Source organism: Pseudophryne corroboree, chromosome 3 (assembly GCF_028390025.1).
Source record: "Pseudophryne corroboree isolate aPseCor3 chromosome 3, aPseCor3.hap2, whole genome shotgun sequence".
Taxonomy (NCBI): Eukaryota; Metazoa; Chordata; class Amphibia; order Anura; family Myobatrachidae; genus Pseudophryne; species Pseudophryne corroboree.
This window is the reverse complement of record NC_086446.1, coordinates 188,875,331-188,902,905: the sequence shown is the minus strand read 5'-3', so window position 1 is coordinate 188,902,905 and position 27,575 is coordinate 188,875,331. Positions and strand designations below refer to the sequence as shown.

Genomic DNA, 27,575 nt, shown 5'->3' with positions numbered 1-27,575 from the left:
GATAGCCAACAGTGAAATATGGGAAAGAGTGCTCAGAGTGCTTCAATATGGGATCTGCCTCCAAAGCACGGGTGTGGTACGCTAACCATAAGACCACTATTATCATGGGTCTGTTAAAACTTTCTCTACCACGGCAGGCTGCCAATCAGTTAAAGGGAATTGTGGCAAAACTACAGTTAATATTCACCTCCACCCTGTAATATTCAGCTAGCAAGATGAACAGCATGTGGTGAAATCCATGACACCTCGGCATCCTGCCGATTTTTGTGTTTCACTTCTAGAACTAAATTAACCTCCATCCGTCATTTCAATCATTTATCAGCACTGTCATATAAGCTCAGTGGAAGAGTCTGTGGACCCACACAACTATATTAGATGGTAAGCTCTAAAACCTCAGCCTGAACATTATGAATAAAGATAAATGACTAAATCGGACCAGGCTAATTCATCACTCCCACACCCAGAAAGAGAAATACAGGTACAAAATGAAATTGATCGCACTTAGGACCGCTGATCCCACCAGCAAAACTATTGACGTGAGAGTTTCTTATTTACGACCTCCTCTCTCTGCTGGGAAGCTGATCCAATGTATCACTGTCCTTTATGGCGCTGAAATGGGTTAAGTAGAAATCCCAGTGATGGAATAGGAGGGGGTTGTCTGCAGTCTAAATTCTTTTAAAAGGTCTTCAAAGAAAGGGAGAAAATGAATAGCATCTGCAGTTCGTCTCCGCCTTGGCCCTTCACTCCCTCCCTCTCTCTCTAGTAGGTGCTGAAAAAACAACTATATAAGGTTGATCTAGGATTTCATCCCAAATTCTATAAATTATCTGTCTCACCTTCAATTCCAAACCTAGAAGTTATGTAAGAGGTGGTCTACAATGCAAAAAAAAGTTATTAAAGGAGGTGCTATCCTCAAAACAAAATGATACAACTAAAAGATAATAAGCACAACAAACAGCTATAATCTCCAAATGTAAAAGAAAAATGAAATAGATACAATTTCTGAAAACTACTGTATTAGTGGAAATAAAGAGTATTCAGCATAAAAAGTATAAAAAGGAAATGATTGGTTCAGGGATACATTAGCAGTACCTGCGGATGTGCCTAAACACATACGATCATCATATATCTACATTCCAGATATTGTAGTGAGCCTGGCGTGACTGTGATATGCGCTGAATGGTTAAAATGCTAATTGAACAGAAATGTACCGCTAAGTGTATTACATACAGATATGGGACCTAATCTCGCTGTCGGACAATTGAGGGACTTACTCCTACAGGATGCAGTTATGTGACAAACGGTCGGGAAAATGTCGGTCACTATACAGACGCCGGTATCCCGACCAGTTACCAGCCTGCCGGCATGCCGACAAGCAGGGACTATTCCCACAGAGCAGGAACAGAACCTGTGGCAAGTGCAGCGAGCTACCGAGCCTGCTGCATGGCAATAGCATCAGCCCGCAAGGGGCTTCGTTGCGCTCACCACCCCACCCCCCCTAACAACTGGGATCTCGGCATCGGCATGGTGACCGGCGGTCTCCAGACCACCGGTCAGCCAAACCCAACCCGTTTCTACTGTACATGCATTGAGAGTCCGTGTGCCCTTTTACCACTGTGATTTAGGTGCATGGCCATAGAAATGTCCAGCAGATGGATGCCTGGGTGGTGACTGGGGGGTGTTTAGGAGGCCGCACAAAGATGGTCCATCACTAAAGTGGCTGCAAACTCAGATGCATTATAGTTGGCTAAACTCCGATGGCCAACCTGCACTTAGTACGGGGCTGGTGAGAGTAGTGATGGTGCGAGTGATGGTCACGCCTAAAGATGCACCAAGTGGTATTTCAGCATTTACAGATGCTCAAAGTGCATATTCAGATGGACAGCTGTACGCCAGGGAAGGGTTTGCAGCGGTATTTGTACAAAGCTGCAGAAGCAGTATCAGAGAAATGTGCACTGATGCTGCAGAGTCTGACTTAGGACCTTCGTTTTTATTTTTATTATTTCCATTAACATTATTATCCTTTATTTATATGGTGTCACACAGGATCTGCGGCACCTAACAAAGTACATAAACAAATGAGCAACAAGAAAACAGCAACTTAGAGTACAAAACAATGTAGGACAAGTACATGGTATATAACCATTGCTGCATCAGCGGTCATAACACTGAAATAAGCATCAGGGTGACAGAAACAGAGGGTAAGGTGCTGTTGTAGGGAATATGGAACAGAAGACAGTAGTTAGTGCTGGGCCACACATAGCGGCCAAGCGGCTCCCGCTGAACGGGACCCGCTTGGCCGGGAAGGGGATTTTGTGAGCACACTGATCCTGATCTGCAGGATGCCGCAGAACAGGATCCAGCCAGTGACACGGGATTTCCCGCACTGTGTGAACACATACATTGAAATGTATGTGTTCACTATGAAATCCCACCGTCCTGCCATCCAGCCCGACCGCAGGTGCCCATGTGCAGTCACCTTGCGACCAAGCTGGTTCCGCTGAACGGGATCCACTTGACCGTTACTGTATGTGTGGCCGTAGCCTAAGAGAGGGAAAGGGACATGAGAGGAGAGAGCCCTGCTCGTGAGATCTTACATTACATTATGCTGCTTTTATACGGACACCAACAAAATACAGCGCCATGCATATAAAGGGCAGAGATGCTCTGCAGGTCAAAGCCAGGAGTCTGGCGATTCCTTGAAAAGGCCCCTCTCAAGCGGTAACCTTTATCTGACCTTGTTTAAACAGAAACCCTCAGTATAAAAACCAGCCCAGCTGTGTATTGATTTCAGAGGGAATGTGAACAGATTTTACAGCTGTCTAATCTATTAGTGTTTCAGAGGGGGAGGAAGACTAGTTCCTAATGGTAAATGATCAGATTTCAGCAGTTGCCATGTCACCTTGTTCACACCTTCTTCTGTTTGTCGCCCTATGTTCCCAAAGAACCATGCAGTTAGTCTAGTCACTGACCACACACCTAGGGTAGTAATACCAAGCTTGTGTCCACTAGGGACCTACTGTAAATGCAGCCATGGGAAATCTTTGACACCAGGCATGAGCTGGTTGTGTTAAGCTGGGTACACACTACAGCGATGTCAGCACAATATGCCATTTCATAACAACATATTACCTACATCGCTCAATGTGTACGGGGATTGCGCACTCCCACGGACGCTAGCGATGGACGCTTGGTTCTATGTGCAGCACATAAAATCAAGCGTTGTCGCTAGCGTCCTGTATTATGCTAATGAAGGACGGAACATATTTGTTCCGACCTTCAATAGCATCGCCCAAGTGTGTACACACAATCTAGGGCTGATAGGGATTCGTTCTGATGTCAGTACGAATCCCTTTCGTTCTAGTGTGTACCCACCTTTCTGGAAATGCTGCTAAGCCACAGTTGGACAGCTGACGGTCTCTCAAGCAGTGAATTGTTGCACCTCTGCAGAAATTAACACAGCATAATATTCCTCTCACATCTGCGGATGAATGTACAGTCACAAGATTAGGGCTGTATGATGACTGTCATCAATAAGCCATCACTTCCACAGAGTACTTCTAAACACAGATCTTCAAGAATAGGGATAATTCATCCCATTGCAACACCCATAAAAATCCACACAGCAAAATCTTCCATGCAGTCTGGACCCTTCCACCATACAGTGACGGGAGCAGACACAAGGGAAAGTGTTCCCTTCACATGCTAAAATTTCCTTGAGTTTAGAATCTGGATCTATAACAGAAGAGAAGAAAGGAGCACAGATCCAGGCCAACATCCAAAAAGACTTGTGTGACCAAGTATTTTGATATACAAATCACTGGCTACAGTATAAAGAACATGTCTGTTTTTTATATCCTAGCTCATGACACAATCTTAAGTTGGTAATTAGCTGTCAGCTCAAGGTAAAGTAGTCCCCAGTCTTGCTTCTTACTATTCACACATCAGATTGTACACAGACGGTATGGGAAGTGAATATAAAGAAGGTAGATTGAAACTTATAAATACCTCATATTGCCGGAAGCAAATGTCATGCATTCACAAAAGATGTTTCATACAGAGAAATGCTTCACACATTTTATTGCTGCCTGTAGATGCATTTCACTGGAGAGAGAGAGCATCTTCTGTATTTCAGCTTTTTCTCTGATGTCCAATTGTCCATAGGTACTCACTTTTGAAATGGCCTGGAACAGACCCACCTGGGAAGAGACCAACTGAACCTGTGTCCAATCAATGTGTTAGATCACTCACAACCGAAGATAAGAGACAACAACTTATATAAATAGTCACAAAAGTGAGTTACTATGGTGACAAGAGTCCCTACTTATGTGGTATTATATGCAAGTCTGTCTGCCCCTCCCCTTTAGAATGTAAGCTCTCACAAGCAGGCCCTCTCCTCTCATGTGGTTTTCCTTCTCTTGCTTAGACTATCATCTACTCTTTACAATTTCAACTGACCCTCAGTTTCCGCCTTCCTGATGCTTATTTCGGTGTCATGTCTGCTAATGCAGCTATGTCTATATACCATGTACTTGTCCCACATTGTCTTGTACTGCAAGTCATTGTTTTTGTGTTTTGCTCATTTGTTTATGTACTAAGGGCCTAATTCAGACCTGACCGTAGCAGCAAATTTGTTAGCAGATGGGCAAAACCATGTGCACAGCAGGGGGGGCAGATATAACATTTACAGGGAGAGTGAGATTTGGGTGGGTTATATTGTTTCTGTGCAGGGTAAATACTGGCTGCTTTACTTTTACACTGCAATTTAGATTTCAGTTTGAACACACCGCGCGCAAATCTAACTCTCTCTACATATGTTATATCTGCTCTCCCCCCCCCCCCCCCCTTCCCTGCAGTACACATGGTTTTGTCCATCTGCTAACAAATTTGCTGATACAGGGGGTCATTCCGAGTTGTTCGCTCGTTGCCGATTTTCGCTATACTGCGATTAGTTGCTTACTGCGCAAGGTTCGCAGTGCGCATGCGCTTAGTTATTTTACACAAAAGTTAGGTATTTTACTCACGGCATAACAAAGCTTTTTCATCGCTGTGCTGATCGTAGTGTGATTGACAGGAAGTGGGTGTTTCTGGGCGGAAACTGGCCGTTTTATGGGAGTTTGCGGAAAAACGCAGGTGTTCGAGTTGCAAAACGCAGGAGTGGCTGGAGAAACGGGGGAGTGGTTGGGCAAACGCTGGGTGTGTTTGTGACGTCAAACCAGGAACGAAAAGGACTGAGCTGGTCGCAATGGCTGAGTAAGTCTGGAGCTACTCAGAAACTGCTAAGAAATTTCTATTCGCAATTCTGCTAATCTTTCGTTCGCACTTCTGCTAAGCTAAGATACACTCCCAGAGGGCGGCGGCTTAGCGTGTGCATTGCTACTAAAAGCAGCTAGCGAGCGAACAACTCGGAATCACCCCCACAATCAGGTCTGAATTAGGCCCTTTATTAGTTGCTGCGGAAGCCTTGCGGCGCCATATAAATAAAGGTTAATAATAATAACAACACCTATATAATAACTGTATTGCCTGTGGACCTCTACATCTGTATATTTTTTTATTACTAGTTTTATTTCCATGTAAGTCGTGGGCTCCCCATTTCTCTATTATATTATTCTATCTGTGCTCAGATATCAATGAATAGACTGAGCACAATGGGTGGAATTTAGATGTTATCACTCCGGCAGCCACTGTATGGCATCCAAGATGAGCTATTCAGTTGTAGCTCCATGCAGGCACGATGGCTGCTGGCGTCTGTATTTCAACTCGCAAGCCCGCGGGGTGGCAAACTGAAATGAACGAAAAGGGACACGTTTGGGCATCTAAACAGCACTTTGTGTGATTGCGCCAGCACTTGGGTGGGATTTTGCTGCTTTACTTGGCTAAACCCGACCTTTATGGGCACATTTAGTGTGAAAAAACCCAAACAATTGAATTGCACACTGCGATCTCCCGTCATTTTAGGCGGTAGATCGGGGGTGCAAAACAATTCAATATCGCCCAATGTGTGTGACATGAGCCTCTGAAGTTCCTTTATCCAACCTGTTACTGCAGTTAACTTTACTGTTGTAAAAATGTACATGCTAGAACTGGCTACAAAGTTGGTACTAGTCACCCATTACAAAACTAGTACTCTTGAATTCCTTAGTGCACTGTTCCCATTTGTGGAGCTGTTTAAAAGAGATTTACCCAGACCTTCGGCATAGAGTGAATGTGCCACAGTATCAACTGGGATCCATTCAGAATACCGGTGTTCGGGATCCTGATACTCTGAATACCAGTGCCAGAATCCCAACATGTATTATTATGCCGATGCCGGGAACCCAAACGCCGGGATCCCAATCGACTTTTGCCAGGAATCCTCAGTGGTAAGCCTCGGGTGGTGGTTGTGTGGTGGTAAAGGGGGAGGGAGGGTTATGTTTAGGCTGCGGGGGGAGGGTTAAGGTTATTCTGCGGGATGGGTGGGTTAGGGTTAGGTATCCCAGGTTAAGCAGCGAGGAAGGGGCGGTTAGGTTTAGGCTGCGGGAAGGGTGGGATGGGGGTAAGGGTTAGGTACCACTGGAGTGTGCTAGAGTTAGGCTGCAGGGGAGGAGTAGGTTAGGGTGGTAAGGGGGGAGGATAAATATACTCTGCTTTGGGATGCCATCATATGACCACTGGCATCCCAACTGCCTACATATCATATATGTGTTCCTATCAACCTTTCCTGCTGTCTTGGTATTTCTGTGGTAGTGACCAAATTCAAGTTATTGTTGGTACAGGACTCCGGTTATACCTCTCAGCTCTACCACATGTAGGAGATGCAATAATGCACCAGGAACTACTGTATTATACACATCTGATGATGAGTGTTCCAAAATCAACTTCTTTTGGCAAACAGTCATAGCTCTTGCTAACTACATTTTGGGGATAGACAGAACGTTTCTGCTTCTTCTCTAATTCTGATAGCTCTCTTCCTAATTAGAACTAATTTCTATGATTATTTTAACAATTTCATTAATTCACTAATATCACCTCGTTGGAGATCTCCCACTCCCTATTCCATTAAGGGTTGAATTAGTTACAAAGTGTCATATGTTCTAAGCCTTGGAGAGTGATAAAGTGGAGAGAGAGAGAGAAAGTAAAAGTACCAGCCAATCAGCTTCTAACTGCCATGTTACAGGCTGAAAACTGACAAGAGCTGTTTGGTAATGTATCTCTCTTCACTTTATCTCCTCCAAAGATTTGATTTCCAGAATTCTCAGACACCTTGGCACAGTGGTTGAAGCACAAGTATTTGTCTTCAAATAAATCCCATTTATCAGAGTAATTTTCATACCCTAATTTTATTTTAAACCTGGATTGGCCTCATTGCACAATCCAGGCTCTCTCTATGGATGACGCTGTCTCCACAACTGCTTTCCCCCACATGTTGCTTCCTCGAGTTAACTCATTCTACCGTTCCCCACGTCCCTCTCCTAACCCCTTCTGCCTATTTTTTTTAATTTCCTATAGCAGTACATACTCTTTATGCTGCATTAACAGTTATTTTTTTCTTATTTCCAGGGACACTTCAAGAAACTTTTTTTTTTTAATATTAAATACTGCACTATAAATTGTGCATTTTTGGGATGATTTTTCCTTCATAAGGAAAAATGTAAAATTTAAAATGGAGTATGTTTCCTCAAATTCCGTAAACATGGCATGATGAAATACTTCATGTTTTAAGGAACACTTTTCTGATCTGGTGCATTTTATACATGTGCATCACTACAAGAGGGTTTAATAAACAACCACCATTACATCTACAGGAAGTACTATTAACATACCCTATGGCAGAGTTTCCTCCTCCAATACAGTCCAGGTTATAAGGATATTCATGTTTGAGTCTAGATGGTTAAATCAAATTGACTGAGGTACTAAGTAAGTCACTTGTGCTCAAGCATGAATATTCTTAATACCTAGACTAAATGGCAGAGTTTGAGAAACTCTGCCCTAGTGAAATATACACCTACAAAATGTGTTGTTTAAACAAGGAGCTGAAAACCGTTGTATTCAGCAGTGAGCATATTTGCGTGAATGAAAACACACAGATACAGTAGCGCTTCAGCATGCAGCACTATGAAGCTTTATATATTAAAAGGTAAATCAAAAGTAAAACAACACAGAGCGAGTGTTACTATTACAAATAAATAAATAAACTCACAAAAAGTTCTGACTTTTACCCTCTAGATGCATTAACAAATTAGAGGGAACAGAACCAGTTAGTTACTAATACCACTTCAGACAGAAAGTGGTAAAAGTCCCGGCTTTTACCTGTCATCTGTACCCCATTTCACACAGAAAACTAAATGACCAGGTTAAGCATTTGGTCCTGTTAATTTGTGGAACAACCCGGTCTTTCTTCCGTCTGAAAGGGTCTACCTGGGTCAAAAATCCCTGAACTTCTACCTCGGTAAAAAGTCCTGGAATTTTCGACTTGGGTTTCAGAATAGGTCCTGGGATGTTCCAGAAAATTACTGGGTACAAATGCTTTAAATATTTTGTTTTCTGTGTGAAAGGGGTATAACAGACAATTGGGAATATACATGTGGCTGCTTTATATGTGCTCCTGACCTGCAGCAGTTTGAGTGGGTGTAGTATGGTATGCCAGCGGCCGGGCTCCCGGCGACCAGCATACCGGCACCGGGAACACGACCGCCGGCATACCGACAGCATGGCGTGCGCAAAGGAGCCCCTTGCGGGCTCGCTGCGCTCGCCATGCTGCGGGCACGGTGGCGCGCTACGTGCGCTATTTATTCTCCCTCCAGGGATGTCGTGGACCCCCACGAGGGAGAATATCTGTCGGTATGCCGGGTGTTGGGATTCCGGCGCCGGTATACTGTGCGCCGGGATCCCGACATTCGGCATACTGAAGACCACCCGTTTGAGTGTGTAGCTTGTAAGAACCAAAACAGAGATCATGCATCCCTGAGGAATGGCCCACTACACACACATTGTCAGTGACTTCAGGGCAGACAAGTTGTATTCTAGTAGGGATGTAGTTACAGTATGTGACTGGCCGTCAGGAGACCGGCAGTCACAATACTGACTCCTGCATCCCGCCCCTTACAAAATCCTGACAGTCGGCATGCCGACTAACAGGGACATCCCCACTCGTCCCCCTCCTGCCGGCATTCTAATCCCCGGGATCGATATGGTGACTGGTCACCCATACCCAACCCTTCTAGTGGGCCTTTTGCTGAGAGACAGTAAATGCTTACATTTTTGGCCTGAACCTTCTTTATTCCTGAGAGACTCTCCAGATTTCAGCGCCATATGAGCCATTAGGTCGTAATATATCAGTGACTAATAGTATACTTGTAAGCTGCAATTTAATTTGTACAGAACATAAAAATAGCTGCCATCACTGTCTGTAGGTGAGAGGTTCTATGCCTGCATTCACTGTAATTGTTCCTTTTGTACAGTTCACTCACCCATCATAGGATCATTAATGTCTAGTGCAGGTGGTACTCAAAATGCATTGAAACACACTGCAGTCTATATAAAGCGTGTGTGTACAATTGGCTCCGTGGACCTGTATAGTAGCTCCCATTGAGTTGGCACACCAAGCTCAGTGAATTAGGACAACAGTAGGGCACAGGTTGTCTACCCTCAATGCAGTAAGTAACAGCTGCATGCATCATTCTCGAAGTATACATTTGTAAAGCTAGGTACATACTATACAAGTTTTGGGGCAACCTGACAGGTATTGGGTCATTGGCCCAATAATTGTTTAGTGTGTACATTGCACCAGGGCCTGACGCTTGGTCCAAACGGGCCGGCTCCCGATAGGGTGTTATGTTGCTCACGCCATTTTGGGATCATTCAGAAAATGCACAGACCTCAACCGATGTCTGGTGTACAGAGACACCATTGGCGAGACTATTTGGAATTAAAGAGATCGTTTAGAACTAAACGATTATTGGGTAGTGCTTACGCTGAACATCAGGATCGCTTTGGTAGGTCTGAGTCAGTCTGAATAGGTCTAACTTGTGCAAAGTAGTGCGTAGCTTAAGAAAACCAGACAGATCATGAGCAATGCAGAAGTGTTGCCACCTTCTCTCCTGGATCCCTGTCAATACCCCTCCCAGAGTAACCTCTCTCATCCTCGGTCTCCCTCCCCACCCCCTCTGTTTATTAAATCTTAGGAAATACCACAGAATGCATTCCGCTCTCCACCAATGAAAGGAGACCATGTGACCTGCAAGGACCTGCATTCCCACAGACAGAAATATTTTATTTCAGGAGTCAGGCACAGGGAGCCGACATCACCTCCTCCCCCACTTCAATGATCAGCATTTTTTTTCTTTGGCTAACATACTTTATTCATTTCTTCCCTTGAATCAGACGCTGAATATCATCTTAAGTAGACTGGCTCCCAGACCTAACAAGCCTTTCATGATCTGACCGACTCACGTCACCATTGCATTCTTCCGAGAAAAGCATTTCAGGTCAATGTACTACACAGATCACCTTCTCTGTCAGGACCTGATGGTGTATCGTGCTTTTCAGTAGTCACAGTGTTTAAGTGACAAACACCTTATCTATTGTTAATCTTCACACTGGCAATTATTTAAATCACCCAATTTCTATATAATTGAGTTACTATCATATTTGTAAGCATCGATTAGTGTCCGCCTTACGCTAACTTAAGAGCAGGTGATTTGCAGCATTTAGATGAAACAAAACATTTAAAAGACATGGATACAACCATTTTCTCACATTTGAGAGCTCCTTATTGTCTATATAATTTCCTTTTCAATTAATGACATGGCAAAAAACAGCTCTTAAAAAAATACAAATAGAATAAGAATCATACTGTAGGGCTGCACAGATTACACTGAGGCCCCTTTGTATTACTTATCCCAGTAGAAGACAGAGAAATGGCAATCTGATTTTTACCAACACTTGTGGTGAGATTTTTTAAAGATTGGAGAGAGATAAAGTACCTGATGCCATGTTACAGGCTGTGTTTGAAAAATGACAGGAGCCGAGTGCGAAGTACTTTATCTCGCTCCACCTTACTGCCCTCAAAGCTTTGCTAAATCTCCCCCTTGGTGTGCAGGAGTCACTGATATTAAAGCTTTACACCGCCCAGGATACACCTTACACGCTCTTGCATTATCTTTACAAGCTCAGATTGTACTGTGAGCCTTAATATATGGCAATAAAGATCATGAGTAAAGATGGTAAGCTCTTTATAACCAGGTCTATCACTACCTGTTTCAATGTATTTCATGTTTTATAATTGTATATTCAAATTCAATAACATTTTTTTTTTTACTGTAACCATTAGCACTACACCCAGTAACACTCTCTTTTGCAAGGTGGAACCGATTACTCATTTAATCATCATGGGGAGAAATACAGAGTCTCCTACATACACCGTGCAATAATTAAAGGCGGTTATGCGTAGTCGCTGACCATCTCTCTAGAGTTAAAAGCTGTCATCGACAGCCTGACTTCTGCTGCGTGGCAGCCCACGAAATTGTGCGGTAGCTCTTCCTATGTTATTTAAGCCAATGGGCTTGAAGCTCGTGCTCGACCAATGCAAAAAAGGTGTTAGGAGGGCATTAATGATTTAACCATCTTCCCCCGCTTGTAATGTAGTATGTACAGATTGCTGTATCAAACTGAAGCCTACATACTGGGAATTTATTTGAAAACTAACCAAAGCAGCATATACCATTTTCCACCATCTTGGTCAATCATACCTTCCCAGTGCTTCTGGTAGAATGTATTGTGAACATTTGTGTCATAACACAGATAAATACATAGCTAGTAATGCCTGTATTTCTCAGTTAAATACGAATTGTGAACATAATAAAAAATGGTGAAGACAGCTGTGTGACTATTGATTACGTCTTGTGATGGTGAAGCCAATGTCATGTATAACAACAACTGGTTATAGGGTATTAAAATAGACTCACCTGCATATCCCAATGCACTTTTTCCCTCAGGCTGCTAGCGCTCCCTTTTTCTTATTCACTTGTATAATAAATCCATCCTCCTACAATAAAAGGCAAGACAAATATATTAAGACTGGGTGGAGAGGGCTCCGAATTATAATCTTCTGATGGAGCATGGTAGGATTTATCATTTATATTGTGCAGTGTATATGTAGTGTGACCAACTTGTAGCTCATAGGTGTCACTGGTGCTGTTGATGTCCATGGTCTCATCGTGCCACAAGAAAAATGCTTTCTATATTCAGCAGCTGCAGGCTGTGAGAAGGTACTAGGCTCCTTAAAGACAATTTACTCTGTCACATGAGTAACGCTGAACTTAAGCAAAACGAATATTAAATTTGGCAAATGTTTGTACACCGCAGAGGCAGCTAAGGTCATATTCATAAGAATACAGCTGATTAGTTCCTAAGTGAAAGGTTCCATTCTCATGAATGTTTTTCAGCTTACAAAATGACGATGACACTCTTTGCATCAACCAAATTATTTTGTGAGTGGAAAAGTAAGGCACGTAAAATAGAGCTATAAAGGTCTTCCTAATATAATAAGCTTCTGCTAGTATGTATATTTTCTATCATGAGGGAAAATAATGTGCTGTACAGTATCTTCCTAAAGGTCTACTGTCAAATACAGTGGACTGTGGGCACTAGTGAGCAAGACCCTCTTGCATAACATGATATTCATTTTAAGTGTTTGATGCACATACTGAAACACCCAATAATGTAAGTCAGTAGGAATCCAAATACACACACACTTTCTTCAAGGTTTTACAGCAATTTCAGTGTTGGCATGCCAGGTAGTACAAACTGCACTTCTATTGCAAGGCTCATTAATTCCATGGTATACTATGCGTCAGGGAAGACTCAAGATGCATTAATGGGCGCAATTATAGCACTATGTAAAAGGAAAAGGGGTTGTCTACGCTTTTCAAGGATTTTTTTCTTATATTACTTTCTCTTACGTCCTAGAGGATGCTGGGGTCCACATTAGTACCATGCGGTATAGACGGGTCCACCAGGAGCCATTGGCACTTTAAGTGTTTGAGAGTGTTGGCTGGTTCCTCCCTCTAACCCCTCCTACCAGACACAGTTTAGAAAATGTGCCGGAAGAGCCGGTCACAGCTAGGGGAGCTCCCCAGAGTTTCTCTAGTAAAGTTTATTTTAGAGTTTACAGGGAGGCTGCTGGCAACAGCCTCCCTGCTTCGTGGGACTAAGGGAGGGGAGGGGGGGAAGTAGTGTCAACCCTGCGGGGTCTGAGCCACTATCTCCGCTGACAGGAGACTGAGCTCCTGAGGTGATAGATCGTTCCCCGCCACAGGGGGTCGCTCACCCCAGTAGCATTCCGCCACCCCCTAACAGAGCTGAAGATCAGTGGCGAGTGAGTCACCGACCCCCTAGCAAGCGGGAGGCCGGTGTGAAGATGGTGGCATCAGGGTAGGCTGTGCTCCGGAGGTTCAGCGGTACATAGTGCGGCGCTGTGAGGAGCGCCCTGAGCCAGCACCTACACCCTACACTGGTATCACAGCTTGTCAGGGTCCCAGGAAATCTGCCAGCATAAATCCTCAGGCCAGTATAATCCTAGGAAGAGCGGGAAGACAGTGCCATTTTGAGGGCGGAGCTTCTCCTCAGGGCGGACCCAGCAGCGCTCAGCGCCATTTTCCTGCCTGCACAGCGCTGTCCAGGAAGAGCAAGTCCCTTCAAAGCAACTCCAGCTATCTCTCACGGTACCAGGGGGTTGCAGAAGGGGGGGGGGGGGGGGGGAGAGAGGCTGTAAAATACTGTGTAACCTATTAAGGTGCACAATCAGCGATAAGGGTGTCTCCCTTTATATTAAAAGCTCCAATCTCTGTCTCTCTCTTGCCATTCTTGGGGGTGAAAGTGTGTGTGTGTGTGTGTGTGTGTGTGTGTGTGTGTGTGTGTGTGTGTGTGTGTGTGTGTGTGTGTGTGTGTAGTGTCTGTGGTCTCCATTATGCAATGTCCAGGGACTCTGTGTCATATGCTGCAGAGGATATGTCCTCTCAGGAAGATCCCATTCCATGTAATCAGGATTGCACTGGTTTAGCACGTATTCCAGCAAGGGAGCCTGAGTGGTTATCCGCTATCAAATCTATGATTTCTCAGATTTCAAATAGGGTTGCACAAAATGAATCTGCAACTCTGGCTTTACAGAACTCTGTGGCAGTCTGGCCCAGTGCTGGTACATCAGGGCTCCCCGCTGTATATTCACATAAACGTGCTCTTGCTCAGATCATGCAGGATGATACCGATTCTGACACTGCAGACGGTGATGGGGATGTGTTGCGGGGGGCAACATCTCTTGCAAAAGGGGTGCAGTTGATGATAGAGGCTATTAGAGATGTGTTGAATATTGCTGATACAACACCCGAGCAGGTTGAGGAGGCTTACTTCACTGAAAATAAGAAAGCCTCACTAACCTTCCCTGCGTCAAAGGAATGAAATGCTATTTTTGAAAAGGCTTGGGAAAACCCGTATAAAAAATTCCAGATGCCTAAAAGGGTTCTGGTGGCATTTCCTTTCCCAGTAGAGGATAGGAAAAATGGGAAATCCCGCCTATTGTTGACGCGTCAGTATCCAGACTCTCAATTAGGTGGTTTTACCTGTTCCAGGATCTACCGCCTTAAAAGAGCCGGCTGATTGTAACATTGATAATATGCTCAAATCCATGTACACGGCTTCTGGGGCAATACTACGTCCCACTATTGCCATTGCTTGGATTGCCAAAGCTATAGTAAAGTGGTCAGGCACGTTACTTGAAGACTTGGATACTATGGAGAAATATGATGTTGAATTGTTTTTACGTAACATTCAGGATTCGGCAGGATTTCTGGTAGAATCCATGAAAGACCTGGGTTCCATGGCTGTGGGAATTTCTTCCATGTCTTTATCAGCTCGTCTACGCAGAATCCAGGAGAAGTGTGGATACCCTACCCTACAGAGGTCAGACTCTCTTTGGGGAAGCGTTAGAAGCGTGGATTTCCATGGCTACGGCTGGTAAGTCACCCTTTCTTCCCTCAGCTACACCTGCTCCGAAGAAACCCTTTTCTTCAGCTGATATGAATCTCGCCACTATCTGTGTTAAATCCTTTCCTCGAAGATGTCTGTCTCCTCGGGCACAGTTTCTAGACTGTGTCTGGTAGGAGGGGCATATAGGGAGGAGCCCGCCCACACTCTCAAACTCTTAAAGTGCCAATGGCTCCTGGTGGACCAGTCTATACCCCATGGTACTAATGTGGACTTCAGCATCCTCTACGTACTACTGTACCCTTCTGTACCAGCACTAATAAGAATGGAAGTCAACACTAAGATATTTTCTACAAACAAAAACATAAATCACTAATTACTGGCAAGTATCTACACATCAACTTAGGGGCTAAGCCACACCTGACGCAGAAGTAAAGCCAGTGCAGTCAACAGTAAGCCATCTGCACTATAAAAAGGTACAGTATCAATACTCATCTCACAACAGTTAAATGACGTAAAGGCAAGACACAAGCTGAAGAGATGAGCTCTCCCCTCCAGCCCTCCACTCTACAGAAAGCCTGGAGAATGATTCCCTAATAAAACATTGCTCCCTACCACTTTTGGAACACCAAGGCAGCTTTATGTTCTCTTTGGAGAAAGTTGTGGAGGATGCCTGTGAACAGTACAACATTTTCAGAGAGCGGATCTTCCCAAACAAAGGGCTGATTGTTATACTTGAGGGTTGGAGGGAACATAAGTCATGAATCTACACCTCAGCAGTGCGCTATCAGTGGGAAGCTAAAGGAGTGCAGAGTATATCTGCTGTGAGGAGCTGCCAACAGGCCTTACAAATGTTTTGTTTCTTTTGCTCTGCAAGTTAACCCTTGTGTGAGTTTACAATTGCCAATTGTCCCAGTGCTGACTGTGAGGAAAGGGAGTTCATCATTTTCCAGAGGAACGCGTCATTCTGTTAATTACACACATCACCAATTTGCAGATCTTTTCTCTGCGCGCCTACCCTCCATGCCCCTGAATCAGTATAGCTTTGAACTCTGCGGCACCAGTAATTGTGGCTGGATATTTTGAATATGCCATCCTGCAGTCACCAAATGAGCTAATCAGCGGTGCATGAGTGGATTGTTAATGTGTTTCTAGATGCTGATAGAAGCTGTGCAGAGATGGGGCAGAGGGATGCCAGAATACAGCATATCATTCAATGGGGAAATCACAGGTTTTTAACAAATTTACAAACATGGCCAAACTCATTAGAAAATGCATACAATTCTAAATGCAGTTTATATTAAAGGGACCCCAATTCTTTATTCTGAAGTAGGAGGGGAAAGAGCAACTTGTAGCCAATCAGATCACCAGAATGCAGTGAGGTGCTGATTGGTTAGCGTATGTCAGCACTGATGTATTTATGTACAGTCAGTGGCATATATTCATCTGCAAGTCATTATTTACCTTCTTTACATGTAAAGTATATTAGGGCTATTTATAAATGTGAGTGGTAAGGGAGGTACTCACGGAGCGATATTCTAAGCAATCTGACTAGATTGCTTGGAATTTGAGCATTATTGCTCCGTGTGTACCCCCTACCGCGATAGCGATGCGCAGCCCCGCGCATCGCTATCGCTGGTGCTAGATTGGCCTGCATGCAGGCCAATCTAGCGGGTCGCACACTTCACCCGCTGGGTGAAATGAGCGGCCCCCCTGTCTCCCCCCGCACGCTCAGCACAGATCGCGCTGTGCTGAGCGGCGGGAGAGATGTGTGCTGAGCGGTTCGCTCAGCACACATCTCTCCCGCATCTGCCCGTCTATATGGGACTTTATTTGGCATAAGCAATTTATTGCTTTTTAGCATTTTTTTTCTAACAAATACAATTAAAACGAAGTCGTTTAACATATTATACCGTATTTTCACGTGTCTAATGCATGAAACCATGACCATTACTTCCTAAAAGACCACATCTGAATGCTGATTCATGTGATCACTCTTTCTGGAAATGATGCTGCCCAGGGCACTTCCTGCTGACAAGGCACTGAGGAACGTCAAATGCATGGAAGGGACAGAACATCCATGAACTCCATAGCACATAAAAAATATGGGGAAGCCCATTGTCAATGTCTATAATTGCCAATTTAAATTAGTTTTTACACATAAAAAACAACAACATCCAATTAAGTACTGTGGGGTTTATTTACTAAACCTTGGATGGAGATAAAGTGCCAGCCAATCAGCTCCTGTCACTTTTTAAACACACAGAGGGAAATGTACTCAGCAGTGATAAAAGTGGAGAAGTGAGCCAGCGGAGAAGTTGCCCATGGCAACCAATCAACTGCTCTGTATACTTTTATAGTATGCTAATTATGTTACGTCAATGCTGATTGGTTGCCATGTCCAACATCTCCACTTTTATCACTGCTTAGTACGTCTCCCCCACAGTCTCTGACATGACAGGAGCTGAGTGGCTGGTACTTTATCTCCATTCACTTTACCTCCATCCAAGGCTTAGTAAATAGACCCCTGTGTGACCAAGGCTGGATGATCATAATATAGATTGGGCCATTTTATTTATTTTAGTTTCTGGATAAAAATGACAAAAAATATATATAAAAACACGTGAACGGCGGCACTCGGAAATAATGACACTGCACTGGAAACTTATATTAGATATATAAAATATAAATAGCTAACTGACTATACATACTGTAGTGCAGAGATCGCAATACAAGAGCTAATTGGTCACAGGTTGTCCTAAAAAGTCTTATATGGGTTTCCAAAAGAAAGAAAGAAACAACCGGACTTATAGTTGGTTATCAACACAAGCCAGGAAATATAATAAGAATAATAATAATAATAATAATAATAATAATAATAATGCAATGTAGAGGAAAAGGCAAATAATGTATTAAGTGTCAACGGCGGCACCAGAGCATCTCCCCGTCTCTCTAATAATAGATGTGCTTAGACCAGTTTTCAAGAGTCTAAACACGAGACATTTTTTTAGCATTACCACATTGGTTATTTTAACCCTTCGATGCTGTGCCTTTATATGGACTCTTGTGCCACTGACTTCAGATTAATCACTTTAAGGCCTGGAGTCACCTGAATCACATTATTTGTTTATTAGCACTGGCAAACTGTATGTATAGAACAAATTCTTCCACCTCCCCCTTTTATTAATATAAGTGCTAGTCAAATAAAGCTACACAACATCACCAAAGCTACACCCATATTAAAATTCCCTTCATCTACTGACGACACTAGAGCTCACATTATTAGCTGGTTGTGGATGATTAGAGCAGTGCCTATATTAACCAGTGGCTTCAAAGCACATATTTCAGAACCATCTAGGGGTGCTAAAGTAAATGTCTCAATATCATGTGTGTTGTATCCATGGGAATAAAACTGTCCTAACAGTCACACACTGCTTGGTATGTCTAAGTACACGTGTGCACTGCACAGAACGCTATGCATTGGTAACACAGCAGAATGTATTTTGTTAGTACTGTCTACACCAGTGATGGCTAACCTTGACACTCCAGCTGTTAACTACATATCCCAGCATGCCCTGCATCAGTTTTATCATGGCCAAATAACATAACTGTAGCAGGGCATGCTGGGATATGTAGTTCAACAACAGCTGGAGTGTCAAGGTTAGCCATCACTGGTCTACACTATGGGCAGTTTGGGCTACAGTGCATTTTCCAGCTACCTGTTTAAATAAATATGCTCCAAAAACGTTTACCTTGAAACCTGTTCAAACTTTAATTCAATGGGGGTAGATGTATCAAACTTTGTTTAGCGATAAAGTGGAGAGTAAGCATCAGTCAATCAGCTTCTTACTGTATTTTAAAGGCTGTGCTTGAAAAATGACAGAAACGGATTGGTTGGTATAGTGGTGTGTCTATAATGGTTACACCCTGCACTCATTTCTTCAATACTTACCTCTCTGGAGTCCCGTGTCGGCATCAGCAGAGGCCATTTTAACAGCGTTTTGCAAATGACCAATAGGATAATTGGAAGGAAAATGGGCACGGCAGAAACTCTGGCAAATGCTACTAGTGCTCAGATTCTACTGTGGGGACAGGGGGGAGAGGGGCGGACGGACACTGCGCACATGCCCCCTCCTCTCTTAATATGCCTCTGGATTGGTACCTTGTCTCTCTCCCAGATTTGATACAATCCCCCACCCCCACACTCTCTATGATTCATGTATGACAAAAAGGAGGGATGCCAGAAATTACTTCTGAAACATGATTTAACAACAAACAAAAATGTTTTTATGCAATAATTTATATTACAGTTGACTGAAATTATGTTGATTTGTGGTGACAGGTCCATATACCATCTAACAACCATAAATGTGAAAGGTACCACTCATCGTACATTGCAATAACACGTGTTACCTTTTATCCTGCGCTGTGGTATGGCTGCATCTCACAATTGCCCTCCCACTAGAAGAGAGTAAAATAGAGACAATAATAGGATTTTAATACCTACCAGTAAATCCTTTTCTCTTAGTCCGAAGAGGATGCTGGGGTCACATCAAGAACCATGGGGTATAGATGTGATCCACAGGAGACATGGGCACTTTAAGACTTTCAAAGGGGTGTGAACTGGCTCCTCCCTCTATGCCCCTCCTCCAGACTCCAGTTATAGGAACTGTGCCCAGGGAGACGGACATTTCGAGGAAAAGGATTTAATTTTTTTTTAACTAAGTTGAGATACATACCAGCTCACACCTCAAGCACGCTGTACAACATGGCATTCAACACAACGCAAGTCAACAGCATGAACAACATCAGCAACAGGCTGACTATAAACGTAACACAACATGTGTGTAACCACAACTAATAACTGCAGATACAGTACGCACTGGGACCGGCGCCCAGCATCCTCTACGGACTAAGAGAAAAGGATTTACCGGTAGGTATTAAAATCCTATTTTCTCATACGTCCTAGAGGATGCTGGGGATGCTTCAAGAACCATGGGGTTTATACCAAAGCTCTATAACGGGCGGGAGAGTGCGAACGACTCTGCAGCACCGATTGACCAAACATGAGGTCTTCCTCGGCCAGGGTATCAAACTTGTAAAACTTCGCAAAGGTATTTGAACCCGACCAAGTAGCTGCTCGGCACAGTTGTAATGCCGAGACCCCCCGGGCAGCCGCCCAGGACAAACCCACTTTCCTGGTAGAATGGGCCTTCACCGAATTCGCTAACGGTAATCCAGCCGTAGAATGGGCAGGAGCCCCAATCTTGTTGGGAGCAAACAGGACAAACAGAGCCTCCATTTTCCTAATCGGAGCCGTTCTGGCGACATCAATTTTCAAAGCTCTGACTACATCGAGAGACTTCGATCCCACTAAGGCGCCAGTAGCCACTGGTACCACAATAGGTTGGTTCATGTGGAATGATGAAACCACTTTCGGCAGAAATTGCTGACGAGTCCTCAACTCCGCTCTATCCTCATGGAAAATCAAATAGGGGCTCTTGTGAGACAAAGCCGCTAATTCAGACACCCGACTCGCGGATGCCAAGGCCAACAACATGACCACTTTCCAAGTGACGAATTTCAACTCTACCTTCTGCAAAGGTTCAAACCATAGGAACTGCAACACGACGGTAAGATCCCATGGATGTGCAACACGCCTTTCACGAAAGTCTAAACTTCTGGAAGGAAGGCCAATTGTTTATGAAAGAAAACCGATAAGGCTGAAATTTGTACTTTAATTGTGCCCAACTTTAGGCCCGCATCCACACCTGCTTGTAGAAAATGAAGAAAACGTCCTAAGTGAAACTCTTCCGTAGGAGCCTTCTTGGATTCACACCAAGACACATATTTCCTCCAAATACGGTGGTAATGTTTAGACGTTACCCCTTTTCTAGCCTGAAGAAGTGTGGGAATGACTTCACAGGGGATACCCTTTCGGGCTAGGATCCGGCATTCAACCGCCAAGCCGTCAAGCGTAGATGCGGTAAGTCTTGATACACGCACGGTCCCTGCTGTAACAGATCCTCTCGTAGAGGAAAAGGCCAGGGATCTCCTATGAGTAATTCCTGAAGATCTGGATACCAAGCCCTCCTTGCCCAATCTGGAACAATGAGGATCGCCTGAACCTTTGTTCTTCTTATGATCTTTAGCACTTTTGTAATGAGAGGAAGCGGAGGGTATACATACACCGGCTGAAACACCCATGGTGTTACTAGTGTGTCCACTGCTATTGCTTGAGGGTCCCTCGACCTGGAACAATATCTCTGCAGTTTCTTGTTGAGACGAGACGCCATCATGTCTATTTGAGGAATTCCCCAACGGCTTGTCACTTCTGTGAAGACCTCTTGATGAAGACCCCACTCCCCTGGATGGAGATCGTGACTGCTGAGGAAGTCTGCTTCCCAGTTGTCCACTCCTGGAATGAAGATCGCTGACAAGCGCTTGTATGTCTTTCAGCCCAACGGATAACTTTTGTGGCCTCTGCCATCGCCGCTCTGCTTTTTGTTCCGCCCTGGCGGTTTATGTACGCTACTGCTGTTATATTGTCCGATTGAATCAGGACCGGCAGATTGCGCAGAATATCTTACGCTTGAAGAAGGCTGTTGTAAATGACCCTTAACTCCAGAACGTTTATGTGTAGACAAGTTTCTTGGCTTGACCATCTTCCCTGGAAGTTTTCCCCCTGTGTGACTGCCCCCCAGCCTTGGAGACTCGTGTCCGAGGTTACCAGGATCCAGTCCTGGATCCCGTACCTGCACCCCTCTAGGAGGTGAGAGTTGCTCCGCCACCACAAGAGTGAGATTCTGGCCTTGGAAAGCAGGATTATTCTTGGACTGACACACTTGTCGGCTTCAGAATTAGTTTGACCAGGTTCTGAATTTCCAGAGCTTTTTCCACTGGAAGAAAAACTCTCTGTAATTCTGTGTCCAGAATCATTCCCAAAAACGACAGCCGCGTCGTCGGCACCAACTGTGATTTCGGCAAGTTTAGGAGCCAACCATGTTGTTGCAGAACTGTCAGGGGAGCGTAATGTTCTGCAGGAACTGGTCCCTGGATCTCGCCTTTATCAGGAGATCGTCCAAGTACGGGATAATTGTGACTCCCTGCTTGCACAGGAGAACCATCATTTCCGCCATTACCTTGGTGAAAACCCTCGGAGCCGTGGACAGACCAAACGGCAACGTCTGAAATTGGTAATGACAATCCTGAACTGCAAACCTCAGGTAAGCCTGATGCGGAGGATAAATGGGAACGTGCAAGTAGGCATTCTTTATGTCTACCGACACCATAAAATCCCCTTGCTCCAGTGTGGAGATCACCGCCCGGAGCGATATCATCTTGAATTTGAATTTTCTTAGGTAGAAATTGAGGGATTTTAGATTCAGGATTGGTCTGACCGAGCCGTCCGGCTTCGGTACCACGAACATGCTCAAATAAAATCCTTCTCCCTGTTGTGACAGGGGAACCTTGATAATGACCTGATTTAGACAAAAATGTTGTATTGCGTCGCTTACAACCTCCCTGTTCGGAAGAGAAGCTGGTAAGGCCGATTTGAAAAATCGGCGAGGGGGAACATCTTGAAACTCTAGTTTGTACCCCTGGGATACTATTTCTAAAACCCATGGGTCCAGGGCCGAACAAACCCAGAACTGACTGAAGAGTTTGAGACGCGCCCCCACCGGTGCAGACTCCTGCAGAGGAGTCCCAGCGTCATGCGGTGGATTTGGCAGAAGCCGGGGAGGACTTCTGCTCCTGGGAACCTGCCACTGCCGGTGACTTTTTTCCTTTCCCCCTTCCTCTAGTAGCAAGGAAGGAAGAATCTCTGCCTTTCTTGTATTTATTGGGCCGAAAGGACTGCATCGTGTGGTAGTGGTGTGTTTTCTTTTGTTGCGCAGGAACATAAGGTAAAAAGGACGACTTACCCGCGGTAGCCGTAGATACCAAATCAGCGAGGCCGTCACCAAACAAGACACCACCTTTATACTGCAGAGACTCCATATTTTTCTTAGAGTCGGCATCAGCATTCCATTGATGAATCCACAATGCTCGTCTAGCTGAGACTGCCATGGCATTTGCCTTTGTACCCAAAAGGCCAATGGGGGGTAATTTCAAGTTGATCGCAGCAGGAAATTTTTTAGCAGTTGGGCAAAACCATGTGCACTGCAGGGGGGGGCAGATATAACATTTGCAGAGAGAGTTAGATTTGGGTGTGGTGAGTTCAATCAGCTTAACAAACAGAGAGAACCCATGTAGCCTCACACTCTCCCACATCCCTCCATCCCACCCAGAGCAAAGTTGTCGCTGTGTCTAGCAGTCAAGCCAGTGAGAGCTGGGAGGGAAGGAAGGGGGTGGTGCCACCATGCTGAGCTACTATACACAAGGCCTTAAAACATTATACAATGGATATTGATATAGACAGACAGACAGACAGACAGACAGACCACTAATGGGCCCTACAGACTGGGCAACCCAATGCCGAGCTGCCCAACCGCCAATACGGCAGAAGGGCGACCCGGCGTGGGGGAGGTGATGGGGGGAGTGAAGTTTCATCACTCGCCCCCGTCACCCGGCTCCATAGCAGTGCATGCAAATATGGACGAGATCGTCCATATTGGCCTGCTTGCACAAGCGACGGGACACCAACGATGAATGAGCGTGGGGCCGCGCATCGTTCATAGTTGGTGCCTCCACACTGAAAAATATGAATGGTATCTCGTTCATTAATGAACAAGATCGTTCATATCTTTCATTGGTATTGACCAGTGTGTAGGGCCCTTTAGAAACAACCAAGTTAATTCTAAAACACAACCTCAATAGTTGAAAGGGAACCTAAAATAACAGTTGCCTTATATAAAATAGCTACTCATAATACAGTATCATAATATATATGCTAAAAGTTGAAGGAGCTATTTTGGAGGTGAAGGCATGGTTGTGGGAGATGCAGTCATTACTATCCAGCCTAAACAGATCTTGCAAAGAATGTTGGATAGTATTAAGTATGAATGTTTCCATTTCTGTATTTGTTACACTTTTATGTAAGCCAACTTGTGTTTTAGGTTATGTGGTCCTTGAAATTGTACCTTACCTCTCCCTTTTGTTATAAACCTGGTTCTGTGCAGCTGACAGAAAGGGAAAAGTAGTATTTCCTATCGCATGTACATTGCAAAGGCTACTAAACATTCACACAATGCATAATCCATGACATTTCTGGAAATCATTGTAGTGTTACATAGCATAAAACAGGTACTAGGTGATAGGGCAGGCTGGCCAAACCAGTCCTCGCGATCTACCAATAGTTCACATTTTCCAGACCACCTAGCTGGTGCACAGTGGTGTAAGTGGATAGATTGTGAACGTTGTATATAGCTTTTTATCATCATTATTATTATTATTATTACTACCAGTTTTTTATATAGCGCAAGGAAACAAAAAAAGGCTGTGCTCATGGGAATGAGGATAAACACATGAAGGAGAGCTGACGTGACTGTTACTTTAAAGTATTAATTGAGTATCACATTTATCAAATATCAATAAAATTCGGGATAATATTGTAATGATATACAAAAATACGTATAAACAATTCACTGAATCACTGTAAAGGTAAAGTGACAATAAAGTCCGTACACAGTGTAATCCCCATATAGAAACATTGCGAATATAGGCTCAGTGCGGTAATAGATGGAACGGCTTGTAATCTGGCAACTGTAACATTTGTTGCCATTGTAACTATGAATGGTTAAAATGTGTCCCAAACGAGAATGCTTTCTGTATAATAATAATAATAATTGTGAATAACAGAGGAACTCCTCTCTCTGTACACTGTACAGAGGCAACGGTGAAAGTCCGCTAATTGTAGTGTAGATCCCGGCAATCAACCATTAGAGTAGGTGGCAAATTACGTGGATTTACCTCTCCCGTGGGCTGGCGTCACCGAGCGTCCTCAGGTGAAGTCCACTAAAGTGCCCACTCGTGTACTGACAAGGAAGAGAGGCATGCAACACATCCACTGAAGCAAATAGGTTGCAGCGGGAGACGTCCTCTGTGTTGGTGGGACACGCCGCTCTCGTGCTGGAGGGAGAGCCGGCTGGTAGCAGCTGTGAGCCGTGCGGGAACCAGACAGTGAACTCGGTGTGAACGAAGGATGAGTCCTATTTATATAGCGCACACATATTCCGCAGCGCTTTACAGAGAATATTTGGCCATTCACATCGGTCCCTGCCCCAGTGGAGCTTACAATCTATATTACAATCATCACAACAATTCTTGAATAAGATGGTACAATATGTATAAATAGCAATAAAACTGCACTCAATGGTATTGTTTACACAATAAAATATAAATTGGATTTTTTTTTTTATACATACAGTATATATAAATGGCAGGCAGATTAAAAGAAAAATAAGAGCCCTGCTTTGTTTTCTTCCTGCAGATAACTACAAATTAAACAATTACATATTTTTTCCCCCTCTCTCTTCTGAAGACTACCCCCCCGCCCTTAGGAGGTGGAAGGAAAGGGTGGGTGCAAGTGTGTAAGTACATTTATAATCCACCTCCTCCTCTCTATGCTCTCCAAGATTTCTATGAATCACAGCACAAGGGCTCATTATAACCGCACAGAACAGCGTGCCAAGCACCATGCAAGCCGTGAAAGTGCAGCAAGGAAAGCAGGCACACAGAACACACAGCCGAGCACAAAACTGACACACACGCAGAGCCCACCTCCATAGGATTCCAAATACAGCCCCACATCTGTAACCTGCGTCACCCTCTTCAGGAAACAATAAAAGCCCATAGAGTGATGCTCTCTTTACCACCCATAATTTAACACATAGATAATATCATTTTGCCTTTCATTACTCACAAACTAGCTATAAAGACAGATAAGATTACTAGGCACACAAACATATTAAAGATGCCTCCTGCATGACCGGTCTTGAGCACTATTTTCTATACAGTAGTTTTTTTTTTGTTTTTTGTTTTTTAAGGCTGCACTTAAAGCTTATTTTTTCCCATAGCTAAACATGGGAGTAAAGACACTAAAATATTTTTCTCATAAGTTGGAATCCCACATAACAGCACTTTCTCCTACTTGGTTCCCTAACATAATCTGGTTATGCTGCCCTGCATTACGTTGTTTTTAAAAGTAAAAGTGAAACTGTGACCGATTGGCAAACTTTGATAAAGCAGGTGCTATACCGGGCGGGTGTCGGGATTCCATCTGTTGGCAAAATGCCGGCTGACGGGATTGCGGCATCGGTCTCCTGAACACTGGGGTCCCGACAGCCGGTATACTGACTGCATCCCATAAAGACCCCTGGTAGGGGCATAATATTCTGTAAAGGTGAAGAAAACATTTAAGTCTTAAACAGTATAAACTAGTACTGCGCCTTGAGTCCTGTTGGAGAAAGAGCACTATATAAATAAAATTATTATTAGTTATTATAGTACTGTATGACTCAGCTGTACTAAGCTGCTGCCCACCACTGGCAACTGAAGAACGTAAAATCATGTATAGTGGAAAAGAAAAGTCATTACGACATATGTAATATAAGTTTTCTCTGTGTTATAGAATAGATTATTTATGTAAACAGACACATCCAAGTGTATTGCTGGAAAATGCCCCTTACGGCGTATGCACAAGCTGCATTCATTCAAACTAGTGCTTTCAGTCTTAAGAGCTACATTTCACTTGGGTACAACACAAGTGTATCATCTGATCTGCGGGATACCACACTGTGCACTAGTATTCCTTATAAAAAAGCTACTTGTAGAAAGAGTGACCTTTTACCAATCCTTTAAACCCATCAGTTGTCTCTTGCAAACCATGTAAAAGTCTACAATCTATTGGCAGAAATATGATTTTCCTTTCATCCCTTTACCTGCTGGCACTTTATGACCATTTGTCAGTACACTACAAGCTATTAAGCATGAAGCAGTGTAAAGTGTGGAGACGTGAGCAAGTGGAGAAGTTTCCCATGGCAACCAATCAGCTGCTATGTATAATTTTATAACATGCATTTTATAAATGTTACCTCAACACTGATTGGTTGCCATGGGCAACTTCTCCACTGGCTCACTTTTCACTGCTTCATGAATAGACCCCTTAATCATCTGTAAATGTAAAAGTATACAAATAAAAGCAATGATAATATAAATAATAGGCTGCACAACAAATGACCCTTTATATGTATGGGTATTCACTGTACTCTCTGTATTCTGCTTGCTCCATGAAATCACCATGCTAATGATAGCCATACATGAATCAGTAGTGAGAACCTTGTTAGCTGGTCCTGCAGCAGCCCTATATCTTGTCTGCTCATTAGGAGCGTATTCGGGTGCTTCATCAGCTGGAGGATGCAGTCAGAGAATCAGCAATGACCAGCAACAAGCCACTCCATGGGGGAACAGACTACGGGAGGTAGATTTTACCTACCTAATGATCTGTTCACATATAACAGGTCAAGTAACTTCCTGGCAAATCTGCTTTAACCGTTACCGATTCTATCATTTACATTCTAATTTAAATCAGTTTTTCTATCAAGTCATACAATCAACATCTCTCACACATTTCTATGTCCACACTGCCAGATATCCCTCAGATGTCTTCC

At 43.9% G+C, this 27,575-nt stretch overlaps 1 protein-coding gene across 12 annotated transcripts in view; it reads right to left on the bottom strand.

Moving 5' to 3' along the window:
• The window catches only part of ZMIZ1 (zinc finger MIZ-type containing 1), a 455,946-nt gene that overhangs the window by 183,822 nt on the left and 244,549 nt on the right, over positions 1 to 27,575 (bottom strand). For 11 of the 12 annotated variants that reach the window (XM_063958712.1, XM_063958715.1, XM_063958717.1 and 8 more), the window contains exon 4: positions 11,949 to 12,028. The gene's annotated coding sequence lies outside the window, so the exon portion shown is untranslated. Of the gene's footprint in view, positions 1 to 4,008; positions 4,215 to 11,948; positions 12,029 to 27,575 lie in introns of all 12 variants that reach the window. The other variant, XM_063958716.1, reaches the window with a different exon arrangement.